Here is a 14740-nt window from a genome sequence, read left to right as displayed (position 1 = left end):
TGATATATATATATATATATATATATATATATATATATATGTATATATATATATCACATTGGAGTACTACATGGCAATGAGAAAAAATGAAATATGTAGCAAAGTGGATGGACCTCAAAGGTGTCATGCTAAGCGAAATAAGTCAGGCGGAGAAGGACAGATAACATTAGTTTGCACTCATAGGTGTCTAAAAGGAGAACAGAAGAAACTAATGGAGGACCAGGGGAAGGGGAAGGGGGAAAGAGAGTTGGGGAGAGAGAGGGACGCTAAACCTGAGAGACTATTGAATACTGAAAATGAACCGAGGGTTGAAGGGTGAGGGTGAGAGGGAAAAGAGGTGGTGGTAATGGAGGAGGTCACTTGTAGGGAAGAGCACTGGGTGTTATATGGAAACCAATTTGACAATAAACTATTAAAAAAAATAAAGACGTGACAACTGAATGCAACATATGACCCAGGATTTTCTTGTACTATATAGAGCAGTCAAGAAAACGAGAGAAATATGAATAAGGTCTAAAGTTTAGCTTCAGTATTTTACCAATGTTATTTTCCTGACTTTGATCATCTTACTGTGGTTTTGTAACACCTTTGTAACAACACCAGTCTTACCTTTAAAAACACTGAAGTATTGAGGGATAAATAGGCATCAAGTCTGTACTATACTCTCAAAAGACTTAAAATGTTATATAAATATACACATACACACACGTACATACACTTACACACACAAAGAGAAAGGATAAAGTAAATGTGGTAAAAAGTTAACATTTGGAGAATCCGGGAGAAAGTATGTATTATTTGGTACTACTCTTGTAACCTTTGTGTAGGTCTGAAATTATTTCAAAACCGAAGGCCTTTTTAAATGACCACAAAATACTGAAATATGTTAAATGTAGAAAACCCCATGAGTTTTTAATGGACATTTCAAGGAGGTGAAACCCCACCTTTTACCTTTGGGGGTTGCTAAAGCATCAGCTTATTGTTAGGAAAACCAAGGACAAGAACAAAGCAGGTACCCTGCTTGCCTTTACAAACTGTATTTCAGGGCAATCAAATGGATGATGAGGGAAAGTTCCTTGCAGAATTCCAGCTAGTAAATGCAGAAGGAAGGACGAATTATCAAATCACCAGTTGGTAATGGACCTGGGCCAGTTTCTCAACCCACCTGAAAGCTAGATGTTAACTTCGTTGTAGTCAATAAAATATATATTAAAAAAAATAAAAATAAATAAAATGATTAAATTTTTTCTCCAAAAAGCTTTCTGAAATAGACAAGCATTGGAATAATCAAGTGGTTTCAGGCTTCCAAAGTTTTTTTGTATTTGTTTGATTTGTGGATGTATGTGTACATGTATATGTATGTTATTTATTAACTCCTTAAGCCAATGTAATGATCTTTCACAATTTGACCTTTTCTTACTTCATGTTTTATCTTCTAATCTTTTCCCTTTTATCCAGTAAATATACAATTCCTTATTGTTCTTTGAATACATTGTGTTGTCTTTCTGCTTAACACCCTGCATACATATTTTACGTTCTTCTGCATAGTTCCTACAAATAATCTCAGAATAACCATTCTCTTCTTTAATTAGTGTTTGTTGAGCCTCTACCCTGGGCTAACTGTCTCTCTTCTGTGTACCCATTGCCCTGTGAATATCAGTATCATGATGCTTATCACACTAAATGAGAAGTTGTCTTTATTTTACATCAGTGTTACCCCCAAAACAATGTTCAATGAAAGAAAATATGTCTTCTTTATCTTTGATTCTGCAATGTTCTAAAGAGTGTCTGGCAGGCAATACATGTCTGCTACATGGAATTTGAGCCTTTGAAATAGATACTATTATTATCCACATTTTTTAGTCATGGGAAATAGATTTAGAACAATTGCTGAGATTTACTCAGGAAGTAAGTAATGGGGAATTTGAATCTAGAACTCTCCTCAAACCTATTAGAGTTTCAATAGACCACATGCCTCCAGGACACTGGTTTGTACCAGTTTGAAGTCTCCTATGTCTTAGGAACACAGACACAAATAAGTATTTTCCTATAGCACTTTCTTAGTTGGTTACCAGAAGAAGAAAATCCACTCCAAAAACATTTTATTCCAAGCCCAAACACAAGGAAAACTTATCTAGATTGATCAGTTCCGGGTCACTGATAGGATTTTATTTCATAAATGGTGTAAATAAGTCTGTTTAGTCCAAACATATAGTAGTCTCTTTCTGGGCCTGAGAGTTGTGGTCCCTTAAACTTTTGCCCTATTAAAGGGCATAATTCAAAGACCAGGATTTGGCTTTAGGAATCAGAAAACAGATCTTATACTTCTCTGGTTGTAATTCGCATACAAATATATCTATCTTTAAAATAAAGTAGTCTTTCATATGTTTTAGTTTCATTTCTTGGAATCCCACTTCGAGGTTTATAGCCAAAGCAAAGCATAAAATGCTTCTTTGTTACATTTTGCTTGTATGCACACATCCCTTGGGAGCCTTGCAGAAAAGAATGATAGACTCTAGATAAGAATTGGATATTCAAAAGTTTCCTGGGCAAAATACTATTATAACATTATGCCTTACTAAAACCCCATCATTTTTATTATTCAAACAGTGTGGTTCTTCTAGGTGATCCAGAGAGATTCATTTATCTATGGAGGAGGAAGAAGGCATCTGCTCAGTGAATGACCTTGTCATGATGCCTGCATGCTCACTGAGTCCCTGAGAAGGGTGGGGGGAAGCTTCCCCTGTCTCTTATCAGGACTCCACGGAGTTAGCCGAAGAAAAGAACAAGAGCAGCAGGCATATGTACGTCTGACTTCATAGATTCCACAGCTGAGGGAAAAAAGAGCAGGTTTGGCGAAAATTAGCTTTCACTAAGAAAAAAAAAAGCAAGGATTCTTTGTCACTTTTGTGGACATCTAGGAAAATTGCACGTTGTTTAACCCACATTCAGATAGCTACTAGTATTGTGAAGTGAAAATAAGCGATTTTAAGTTGAGCTGTTTATCATAAAACATGCAGCTTATGTTGGCAGTGCCTTACTCTTAACTAGTTTTAGTCAACATGAATCAAGAGTTGGCTAGCCTTTTCAAGCGCGAAGGCATTGCCTTGCCGAAGCACCCGTTTATCTGCAGACACAACTCAGTTTGTGTCAAAGTCAACTAACACTAGGCACTGACTTCCAACTAGGATTTGATATATTAGCCTCAGACACCCAATGAAAAGAATTCTGAGATCATCATAGTCCCTGGCTCAGCACTAATTCTTTGAAGACCTTTTTTGCAAGGAGTTTGAGTGGGAATCTATTTTTGAAATTTGCTAGAAATCTAGTAAAAAAGTGAAAAATACATCAGTATTTCTGGAAAAAAAACCCTACACATTTTGCTTTTATATTTCAGATTCAATTCTTTCAAAAGAATGAGAGAGAGAGAAACAGAAAAAGAAAATTTCTTCAATAAAGTATCAATGATTATATACAGAAAACATTTTATCCAGTTTTCATTATGTTTAAACCTCACAATACTCCCTTCTCTTTTGTAAGTAAGTTAGATAAGCTTCTTGTATATATATGTATTAGGATAAGATTGATGTCATTGAATGAAAGGCATTTTAGATTTTGTTTAGATACTTTTTTAGACAACCACCATTGCATAATTTCAAAGACACTAAAAGAAAAACAAAAACAAAAATCATTTTCATGTATAAATAATTAAAATTTTTTTAATGTTTATTAATTTTTTTGGAGAGAGAGAGACAGAGAGCCAGTGGGGGAGAGACAGAGAGAGAGAGAGGGAGACACAGAATCTGAAGCAGGCTCCAGCCTCTGAGCTGTCAGCACAGAGCCTGATGTGGGGCTTGAACTCACAAGCCATGAGAAAATGAGCTGAGCTGAAGTCTGATGCTTAATCGACTGAGTCACCCCGGTGCCATTCATATGGAAATAATTTTAAAGGCACAAATATGTGCAAAAAGAATAATAGCACAGATAGTACCAGATTCAAGTATGGTTAGCATTTTACCCAATTTGCTTCCTTATTTGCTCTTTTTCTCTTTGTATACACATCTACACACACAACCATACACATAATATTCTTTGTGAATCATTAGAGGACATCACATTTATCATGTGTTTTTCCATTACTTTTTTTTTTTAAGTAAGAATTTCTCTTACATGACTTAAGTATAATAAAATTCAGTAAATCTAAAAGTGAGCAAACTCCTTTTAGCTAATTTACCATTCATATTTCAGTTTTGCCAATTGACTCAATAATGCTCTAAATTGTATTCCGTCCCCAACACCCCAACTCAATCAGGACCTGATGTAGGATTAAATATTGTATTTATTTATCAGAGTTAGTCTCTTTAGTCTCTATTTATTTGGAAAATTTCTACTGTATTTCTTTGTCTTTTGAGACTGAGATTTTAAAGAATGCTTGTTAAAATATGAAAACACTTATTTTAGATTTGTTCGATGTATATTCATATTTGGTTCAGGTTCAGGCAAACTATATAATACATGTCATTCTTAGATTATCATATGTGAAGAGAGCAGATAACCATATGTCCATCATTGATAATTTTAACTTGAATCATTGAGTCAAATAGTTGTTGACCTCTCCACTGATGGTTACATTTTATTTTTTTCCAGCAAATAATAAATAGTCTGGTATTGGCACTTTTGGGCAATCTAATCTTCCTTCTCCTCATCAAATACAATTGATTGATTCTTGCTTGAATCAGTCCATTATGATAGTTGCAAAATGCTGGTTTTCCATCTCCAAAACTCCTACCACTTTCATTACTTGGTACTTTATTAGAGGCAAAATCCCTCTAATCTCTCCCATTTATTTTCCTCTTTATTATCAGTAAGGACATGTGAATATTTTTTCCCTGTGGTAAATAAGTTCATCACTATACTTAATTATTTTAGTGTTCAAATTATCATACAAGCTGACTCTTGAATTCTTGGGACATGTCCCATTAGTTTGGTGGGCGGGCACCATATTTTTTTTCTGGCATAGTAAGATGTTCCAGGATCCTCTGTGTCTTCTCCTTCCCAGCTCTGGAATCAATTAGTTATTTATCTTAGTGGCGCTGCTTCCATTTAGTGAGAAATGGTACTGGTGACTAGGACCTGGGCTTTAGATGAGTTCATTTATTTTTTTTAATGCTTTATTTATCTGTTTATTTATTTAACACTTATTTTATTATGAAAGACAAAGTGAGACAGAACGCAAGCTGAGGAAGGGCAAAGAGAGAAGGAGACACAGAATTTGAAACAGGCTCCAGGCTCTGAGCTGTCAGCACAGAGCCCGATGTGGGGCTCGAACCCATGAACCATGAGATCATGACCTGAGCCAAGTCGGACGCTTAACCGACTGAGCCACTCAGGCACCCCTAGATGAATTCATTTAGATGTTTCCCCAAGCCCTTTCAGCTGACAGAGCAGACGTAAGCATATGCACATACATAAGCATACATATATATGACCACGTACATACACACACACACACAAACATTTCAGAAATTATGATTTTACACCAATATCTCTAGTTGCAATACATTTCAACTGAGTACTTTTTTGCCCTCCTCCTTTCTATATATTTAAGACTCTCCTTCCATGTGAAAAGCTAACTCTTAGAATTTGTCAAGGCTATAAAACATCTAAGATGTATTCATAATTGATTTGCCCATATTTCCTCTCTAAAAACAAATCTGCTAAGAGTTCTCCCATTCATAGAGAAAGACTGAGAATATGCATCTGATTCTATGTTTATAAATTTTTTGGAGTATTTATTTCTTTTTCTTTCCCTCCAATAATTATAATTTTAATTTGAAATGTAATTGGCTATATTTGCTTCAGGTTGTTTTCAACTTTAGTTTTACTTCTAGTTTTACTCTTCATATTGTTGTTGATTTATTTTAATATTTTAAATGCATGACTATTTCCATGCTTCCATTTTGAAAGCTGTACCAAAAGATGCATTTAAAGAGGTGTCTCTCTTTCCTAATTCCTTCAGCCTCATTCTCTTTTTTTTTTTTAATGTTTTATTTATTTTTGATACAGAGACAGAGCATGAAAGTGGGAGGAGCAGAGAGGGGAAACACAGACCCGGGAGCAGGCTCCAGGCTCTGAGCTAGCTGTCAGCACAGAGCCCGACGTGGGACTCGAACCCAGGAACGTGAGATCTGACCTGAGCCGAAATCGGATCAGCCTCATTCTCTTACACGCCATGCAGGTAACTCTATCAGTAGATTCATTCAAAGAAGCAGAACCAATATCTTTTGGGGATTTGGCCTTATGTAATGTGAGAGCTGGCTAAACAGTCTGTAACCGGCTAGTTCTGTCTACAGCACACACGGGGAAAGGCAGCTGATCTTACGGAAGTGGAAGCCTGGTTACTGCTTTCACGTCAATCAGGAGCAGCAGATAAATGCTGACATGCATGATGCACAACAGGTACCCCCTAAGCATGAAAAGAATACAGCCACACCTTTATTTCTGCATTTCCCAATCTGGTGGGAAAATTCTCTTATGACTCACATTAACTCAGACCTAATCATGGGAGAAAATTCTGAGAAACAGTGCCAGCTTAGGTAATTTAACACAATATGAACTTCCACAATCCATCTCTTCTCAATTTGGTATCTATATTTACTCATTTAACCAAACTTCTGAAAACTATAGTTAAAAAAAAAAGTTTCTGCCTAACATAATGCTATTATTACTCCTTGTATAACAAAAACATTATTTAAAAAATTTTTTTAGAATTTATTTATTTTTGAGAGAGAGAGAGACAGAAAGTGAATGGAGAAGGGGCAGAGAGAGAGAAAGAGACACAGAATCCTATGCAGGCTCCAGGCTCTGAGCCATCAGCACAGAGCATGGTGTGGGGTTCAAACCCACAGATCATGAGATTATGACCTGAGCTTAAGTCGAACACTTAACCAACTGAGCCACTCAGTCACCCCAAAAGACATTCTAATCTTCTTCACAATATAGAATGTCTCCATCTTTGAATTATGTTCACTTTTTTTTCTAATTGAGACACCTTCTCCTTTGATATTCTGGGACTTTAATAATGGATACAAGGTGAACTACTTGTAATGAATAGTATGTTAGATGACAGGGAAATGAGTGAGGAGAAAAGAAATTAATATATATCCAAACATATTATACCAAAATATGAAATAAATACTTACACCTATTACAGTCCTTGTCTATAGCTGGTCAGGTGGTAGTATTTATAAATATCTCCTCCCATAACCCATTCCATATTCTCTCTGTTCTCAGCAAACTACTTTGTGGGTCATAGTTTTGACTTCTGGAGTTAGCCAAATTCTCATTTCTAAAGAATGTGGAGTGTTGCCAGTTCTACTGGTATTGAGTTTTTTTACTTTTCCACTGACTTTAATCACAGGATACAGGAATACTAAATGACTTCAGGGTCACTTGCTTTCCAGATATATACCTCCTTATCCCCATTGTGTAAAATCAATCCAATTTCCATTTAACATGCAGGCTCAACCTCTCTCGCTGAAAGGACTAACCCCTACTTTGCCTGTCTCAGATTTCAGTCTAATGGTACAGTTGTTGAGCTCCCTAAGAAAGCATTTTCCCCCCTGTGGGAACCAATACTTCAAGATTAGCAAAACCTAACATTACCCAGTAAGAGGCTAAACTCCATCTATTAGATAGATACATTGTGAGAAATGACACACCCATTTTCACGCCTTGATCCCCAGAACTTAAACCTTGGCTGTGAAAGAAACAACACATTTTAATGGTTGCTGATGTTGAGATTTCTGGAGGACATACTAAGGCCCTGAATTGACCTCACAAGTATAAAAATGTGTTATGGAGAGGTATTGCCACCTCAGTAAATGTTGCTGAGAGTTGTTGCCAGTCATCTCACTGAATCTAAAAAGGCCATAATTTTTTTTTGATTAAGTACAATGTTGACATGTTTTCAAAAGTCAACACAATACAAAAAGTTATACTCCACAACATATGCTTCCTTCCCACATCCTTTCCACCTTATAAGTCTCCCTCCATCTGTTGAAGTAATAAATTATATTATTTACTGATACTTTATGCATTTCTTTTTGAAAAGGCAAGTGGGTATGTGTATTTTTTCTTTTTACATAAAAGTATTTTCTTGCAGCATGCTTGTGGCATTTAATATTTCCTAGAAGTCACTCTCTCATAAATTCATAGAGACTTTCCCCTTCCTTTTCTTTCTTTCATTATTTAACAACAGACTAGAATGGCACCTAGTGTGTGGTACCATTGTTTACTTAACCAATTTCCTACACTTTGATATTTAGGTAGCTTCCAATATTTTGCAATAATTAAAAAATGCAACACTATTCACTGTTATTTAACTGTTATTCAACCTCTATTTATATGAACTTTAATGTTGTTGGAGGTGTATTTTCAGGGTCAGTTCTCAGGCGTGAGATTGAAGGATTGAAGGGTAAATGTACTTGTAACTTTCTCAGATACTGACAAATTCCCTTCCACTGAAGTTGAATGATTTTGCATTTTCTGAATTCTCACGAGCAATGTGGGAGAGTGGCTGTCTCCACAGTCTTGCTTAAATGTGTTCTATGAAACTTTTACATTTTGCCAGTTTGATAGGTGAGAAATTGTAACTCTGTGATTTTATTTTGCCTTTTTCTCACTATGAGTGAAGCTGAACATCAGTTTATGTTTAATCTTTTATGTCTAAACTTTATGTTAAGTAACATGTGTGTCTAAATAGTTTGTTCATGTATTTTATTCATTTTTTCCTATAATATTCTTGGGATTTTCCCCTGAATTATTAAAAGGTCTTTGCATATTGACAGATATTAACTCTTACCTATGATACATGTGGCAAAGATTTCCCCCCACTTTGTCATCTGTCAGTGACTTTACTGATGGTATTTTATTTGTATTGTGGTAAAAAATGGCATTTTTTGTTATAGAGTTAAAAAACACTTGTTAAATGTCTCAATCTTTTGTTACATCTAAATTTATAGTCACGGTTAAGAACTCTTCCTCTATCTGCTGCTTCAGTAGGAATTCATTCTTATTTTCTTCTAATACTTAAGTAGATTTAAAAAATATATTTAGATTCTGATCTATTTAGAGTTGTCATTATAGTGTAAGCAGTTGATCGAATTTTATCTTTTCCAAAATAGTCAAATAGTTGAACCAACATTACCTAAAATTAAAAAAAAAATCCCACCCAAAAGAAATAAACCAAAAAACAAACTTTACTCCGTCAATTCTTTACTCAAGCTTACTCAGAAACTAGATTTCTCTGAGGAATTTTGCCTTTGTCTGGACTTTCTAACCTGTTTCATTATTGCTCTGTCGTTTCCTGGGCCAGTATACACTCGGACTCTTTTAATTATCGCAGTTTCATAACTTCTTCTCAGTTCTTGTACAGCTAATCCTCACCTCTTCCCTATAGCATTTCTTTCCTAGTGTTCTCTTGTTACGGTTTGTCAACAGTTCTACCTCCATAACAAAGTTCCTAAATATTTTTATTGGGGGAGCTTCACATTTTTTAAAAACGTTTATTTATTTTGAGAGAGAGTGTGTGCACATGTGAGTGGGTGAGGGGCAGAGAGAGAAGGGAGAAAGAGAGAGACAGGATCTCAAGCAGGTTGTGCACTGTCCGTGCAGAGCCTGATGCAGGGCTTGAGCTCCCAACTATGAGATCATGACCTGAGCCATTAGGAACAGCTAACATCTTTCTTTTACTTATGAATATAATTTATTGTCAAATTGGCTTACATACGACACCCAGTGCTCATCCCAACAGGAAAGCTAACATATTGATGATATTTCCAACCAAACACAGGGAAGTCTTTACATTTGTTTAAACCTACTTTCCTCTCTTTCACTAGTGTTTTAAATTTTTCCTCATGCAAGTCATTTTTGCTGAAATTTTTTGGAGTATTTATCTTTTATATTGTTTTTATTTTGACCTTTTAACTGAACAAATGATGGTCATCTACATATCAGTGGGATATGGACAGACTGGATTTATTATTATTTTTTAACTTCAATTGCATCTTTTTATAAACAGAAAAATATTGGTTCTGAATTAGTTTCAGTATGGAAAAAAGTAACTGAATAGTTCTGTGGTGAGAGTGCAATGTTCCTCAAAAACTCATAATGGATTAGAGTATCTGGTAATACAGACCATGATTAATACCATCTGCCTGTACTGTGGGGCTGAGCACGGTCTAAATCTCACTGTCCCCCTATGTAGAGTGGATATAATATATTTCCAGGACATTTTATGAGTTAGTTATTCTAAGCAAATGACTAAATTATGGGAAGCACTTAGTAAATATTTGTGATTTGGATTATTCAGGTACATATGTTTGATAGAGAAAAAACTGCTTTCTAGCAAACACCTATTTTACGTATGCATCAGCAACATCATACCATATTTAGAAAAAAAAGGTTATCTGTAAAGATATTGAGAGATGTATATCCTATTCTTTTTCTCCTCACATCTATTCTTTATGGGGGAGATAAAGGAGCAAAGACAAAGAAGCTAACAAAATAGGGTAGCGCATATACCTCTTCTTCTAGGAGAGATTCCCACATTTAAAAGCCATAATTTTGAGTGACCAAACAGCCTTAAAATTCCCCTCAGCTTAACTACATTTTAGACAGGTTTCTTTCCTTTTAGACTATAGGCCCCAGACTTCCCTTCCCTTAGAGCATTTACTTCAGAAAATTTGCAATTGTAAATTCTGTCTCTGCCCTTTTGAGATGTAAATCTCCTCCCAACCTCCTGGCAGATTGAATACCCAGGAATGTCTTTCTCAAGGACCTGGGAGCCATCCCTTTTGAAATGTAATCATGAAGAAAGATTGCATGCTCTATGCCAGTCTTTGTGGGAGGATAGGAGCCCAACTTTGATAAGTGCCAATTAGCAAACACAGATGGCCTAGTATCTTTGACCAATCCCTCCCTTAAGGCCTTCCGTAAATTGTCCACCAGCTCACCTCAAGCTTAGAAAGTCTCTTGCCTTTTGTTTCAAGGGAGTGGAGTTTAATTTCTCTCCCTTATTGCCGTAGTCTTAGTATATAAAGTCCGCCTTGCCTCTTTAACTCTGTCCAGTGCTAATTTTCTTTGACAGAGATCTTTCAAAATCATCTTGCAACGTATATTTACAATTTAACTTTATTGATGCTAGGTTAAGGTATGTGATCCTTTTTGAGAACAATTAGGCATTTATGAATGACCCTTGGGATAGCTTAAATATTGTGGGCATAGAAAAAGTGTCTCTGTTAAATTTATGTGTAATAATTCATATAATGTTCATGCTCCTGAATAAAATATACACTTACTATTTGGATATAAATGTTTTTATTTTTTTTTCTGACAGAAGAGTTTGACAAAAACATATTTAATTATACTTATTAGGACTCTATCACTCATAGCTACATTTCTTCAGAATTTATTTTAATTTCTTTCTTTTTTTCTAAGTTTCTTTATTTATTTTGAGGGAGAAAGAAAGAGAAAGAGGGAGAAAGGGAAAAAGAGAGAGAAGAGGAGGGCAGAGAGAGAGGGAGAGAGAGAATCTCAAGCAAGTTCTCCACTGTCAGTGTGAAGCCCAATGTGGGGCTCAAACTCATGAACCATGAGATCATGATCTGAGCCAAAGCCAAGAGTTGGATGCTTAACTGACTGAGTCATCCAGGCACCCTTGTATTTTCCTTCTTAATTGTTATCCTAAATTTCAATAACTTTTTTGTTATCACTATGCCTAAGAAATAGTTTTTAAACTTGGCTTCAATATAAATTTCCCTTCTGTTTTTGTCTTGGAATTTCTTTTTTTTGGTTAAATTTTTTAATTTAGCCAATTTTTATATTTACTAAAAATGATTTTACTTTATCTGTCAATGTCTACTTTTTCTCATGCCAATATATATCAGTTACTTGTCAGGTATTAGAGATATAAAGGTGACTAAGAAACAATTTCTGTCCTGAAATGTCATAAAGTCTAGTGAGGAGAAAGGTGTGTAGTCAGGCAATAATAGTGAATGATGGTAGATTTGTTAGAGTTATTTTATAGTAACTATAGAAAAGCATGCACTGGGGCACCTGGGTTGGTTCAGATGGTTGAGTATCTGACTCTCCATTTTGTGGGATGAACCCTGTGTCAGATTCCATGCTAAGAATGAAGTCTGCTTGGGGTTCTCTCTAACATGCATGCAGAAATGAAAAAGAAAAGAAAGTATGTAATAGAATAATAATTCAAATCCAGGCTTGATATTGATTATGAGGGAAGTTAATTACATGTATGTCTTGGGAGGAAACATGGATCTCAAATGGGTTTCATATGTCAAGAGAGAGGATGTTGGTAGAAGGTATGGGTGGTATGAAGGAGAGAGAGAGAGAAAATTAGAAAGGGAAGAAAGATGTATCATGTTAGAAAGTTTGAAATTGACTTTGGACATGAAAGAAAGCACTTTGTAGTTGGAAACTACTAATATATTTCTATTTGAGATTTAGGGAAAAAAGTCTGTTTTTTTTAATGTTTTATTTATTTATTTTTTGATACAGAGAGAGACAGAGCGTGAGTGGGGGAAGGGCAGAGAGAAAGGGAGACAGAATCGGAAGCAGGCTCCAGACTCTGAGCTGTCAGCACAGAGCCCGACATGGGGCTTGAACCCAGGAGGGTGAGATCATGACCTGAGCCAAAGTCGTAGGCTTAACCCACTGAGCCACACTCCCCACATCTGGTTTTAATATGGAGAATAGTTTGAAGGTCATATTAGAGTTTTTAGAAAATTCTCAAACTACCTCTTTAATAATCACAATTTAATTAGTAAGAAAATTTATTGCTGTGTCTACATAACACTAACATAACCCCCAGAAAAGAAAAATGTTTGCCCAAACTAATCATATATTATTGTCTTATTATTGTTAGGTTTATATTATTATGTTGTTATTTTTAGGTAATACTCTCAAAAAATTATAAAGATCTAGCCAACTCATTTTTATAGATGAATCATTAATAGATAGCTGTTAGTGTCATGTCCAAAGTTGCATTTTTAATAACAATGCACTATATTTGAATTGGTGAGCTAAATTTATCCCTCACATTGAAAGCCAAACTTATTTTACTCACAAATCTCTTTCTAAATGGGATTTTATTTTTTAATGAAAATTGAGAAAGATATTTTGTTTTACAGTGTAATACAGAAAAAATGAATGTTGATCAATGAGACAATTCATAATCTGGGTCTAGAGTTTGGGGTAAGAGGGAATGTGCATATGAAAACATAACCCTTGTGTGTATTCAGCAACCCTGGGGAAAGCTTTGGACTTTTCACAGTTTATATAAAGTATTAGACTATATCCTTCCTAATCTTAAGAGTCCCTATCCCAAATGGCATCTGTCTTATAATACTGCTTAATTTTCAAGTAGTGAAATGTTGACTCTTTCATTTCACTATTCATTCTCTACTTTTCAAATAGTGAAAAATTGACTCTCACAACAATCCTGTTAATAGTTCAGGCAATATTTTTGTTGCTTTATAAAATTAACCTTTAACGTATACAAAAAAGATTTTATTGAGCTGTGTGCCTGAGACCAAGATGTATATAATATTTTTCAGCCTACTGCTTTAAGCTATTGTCACACTATATATAGCACCTCCCCCTTAAAGGAAAGTTCCACTTGAATGTACACCAAATTAAGATGCAATAACATTTTGATTATCTTTTATTTTATTGAAAGTATATCTATCTAACAAAGAAGATTATGGTTAGAAATAAGCTCATAATCCATTTGAGTGCTAGATATTTCATTTTTCTGTTTGGATCTACCCTTCACTGTCTTTGCACTGCCTTCTATAGTCTCTCAATCTGATCCATATGGCTTGGCTAATGGTGCTCTTGTCCTATGGCTTTCTGTTGGTCTTCACCAATGGGAAACACTAGTGGAAGATGAGAAGACAGGAGGAGAGTGAAGTCTGGTTATCTATTGTCCTGAAACCCTTTTCTCTAAGTTACCCTGAGTTAACTTCTGTCCTCTGGATGACTTCTCTGCCCTTGTGACACTGCTGAAGGCGGGGAGAGGTTCAGGTCCCGGATGTTGTTATTCTAAGTGTATTACATTTTTCCTTATTCATTTCCTCAAAGTCTGTCCTTTATTGAAGTCTTTTCAACTGATCCAGTTTAACCTGTTTAGAATTGTCATTTTTATGAACATAGAAGAAATTGTTGTGTTAGTGTCAAAAGTGTATTGACAGGAGGCACAACTGGCAATGTTTCAGAGGACAGCCTTTATCATCAGCAGCTCATTGTCCGCTTGGCTCTCCTCTCCTCACTGTGTGTGGTGTTGAGCATGCTTCTAAACACATTTTGTTCTTCAGTGATTTCTTATTTATAAATTAAATATACATATATATATATATATACACACACACACATATATGCATAAAGACACATTATAACACTGATTCAAAATATTATTGTTTAAACATGTAATCAGTAAAAAGTTAATGAGGCATTTTACATTTTTATGTTCAAAAATGTACCTCAAATATCTAGTATGTTTTTTGCATTCATAGCACATTTGAGTTTGGACTAGCTGCACTTCTAAAGTTCAAGGCTACAGGAGCCTGTAGGCTCCTTTATTAAACAGCTTTGGTAGTCCTTCTAACCTAACATCTATTTAAACAACTTACTTGATGGATCACTCTATTTTTTTTGTAAC

At 35.2% G+C, this 14740-nt stretch overlaps 1 pseudogene; it reads left to right on the top strand.

Annotated features, from left to right (window-relative positions):
• Positions 1–14740, top strand: part of LOC115277417 — a 61110-nt pseudogene that overhangs the window by 28949 nt on the left and 17421 nt on the right.

The sequence above is a fragment of the Suricata suricatta genome, chromosome 14, assembly GCF_006229205.1.
Source record: "Suricata suricatta isolate VVHF042 chromosome 14, meerkat_22Aug2017_6uvM2_HiC, whole genome shotgun sequence".
NCBI lineage: Eukaryota > Metazoa > Chordata > Mammalia > Carnivora > Herpestidae > Suricata > Suricata suricatta.
Note: the sequence above shows the minus strand (reverse complement) of the source record. Positions and strands in the feature narration are given on the sequence as shown.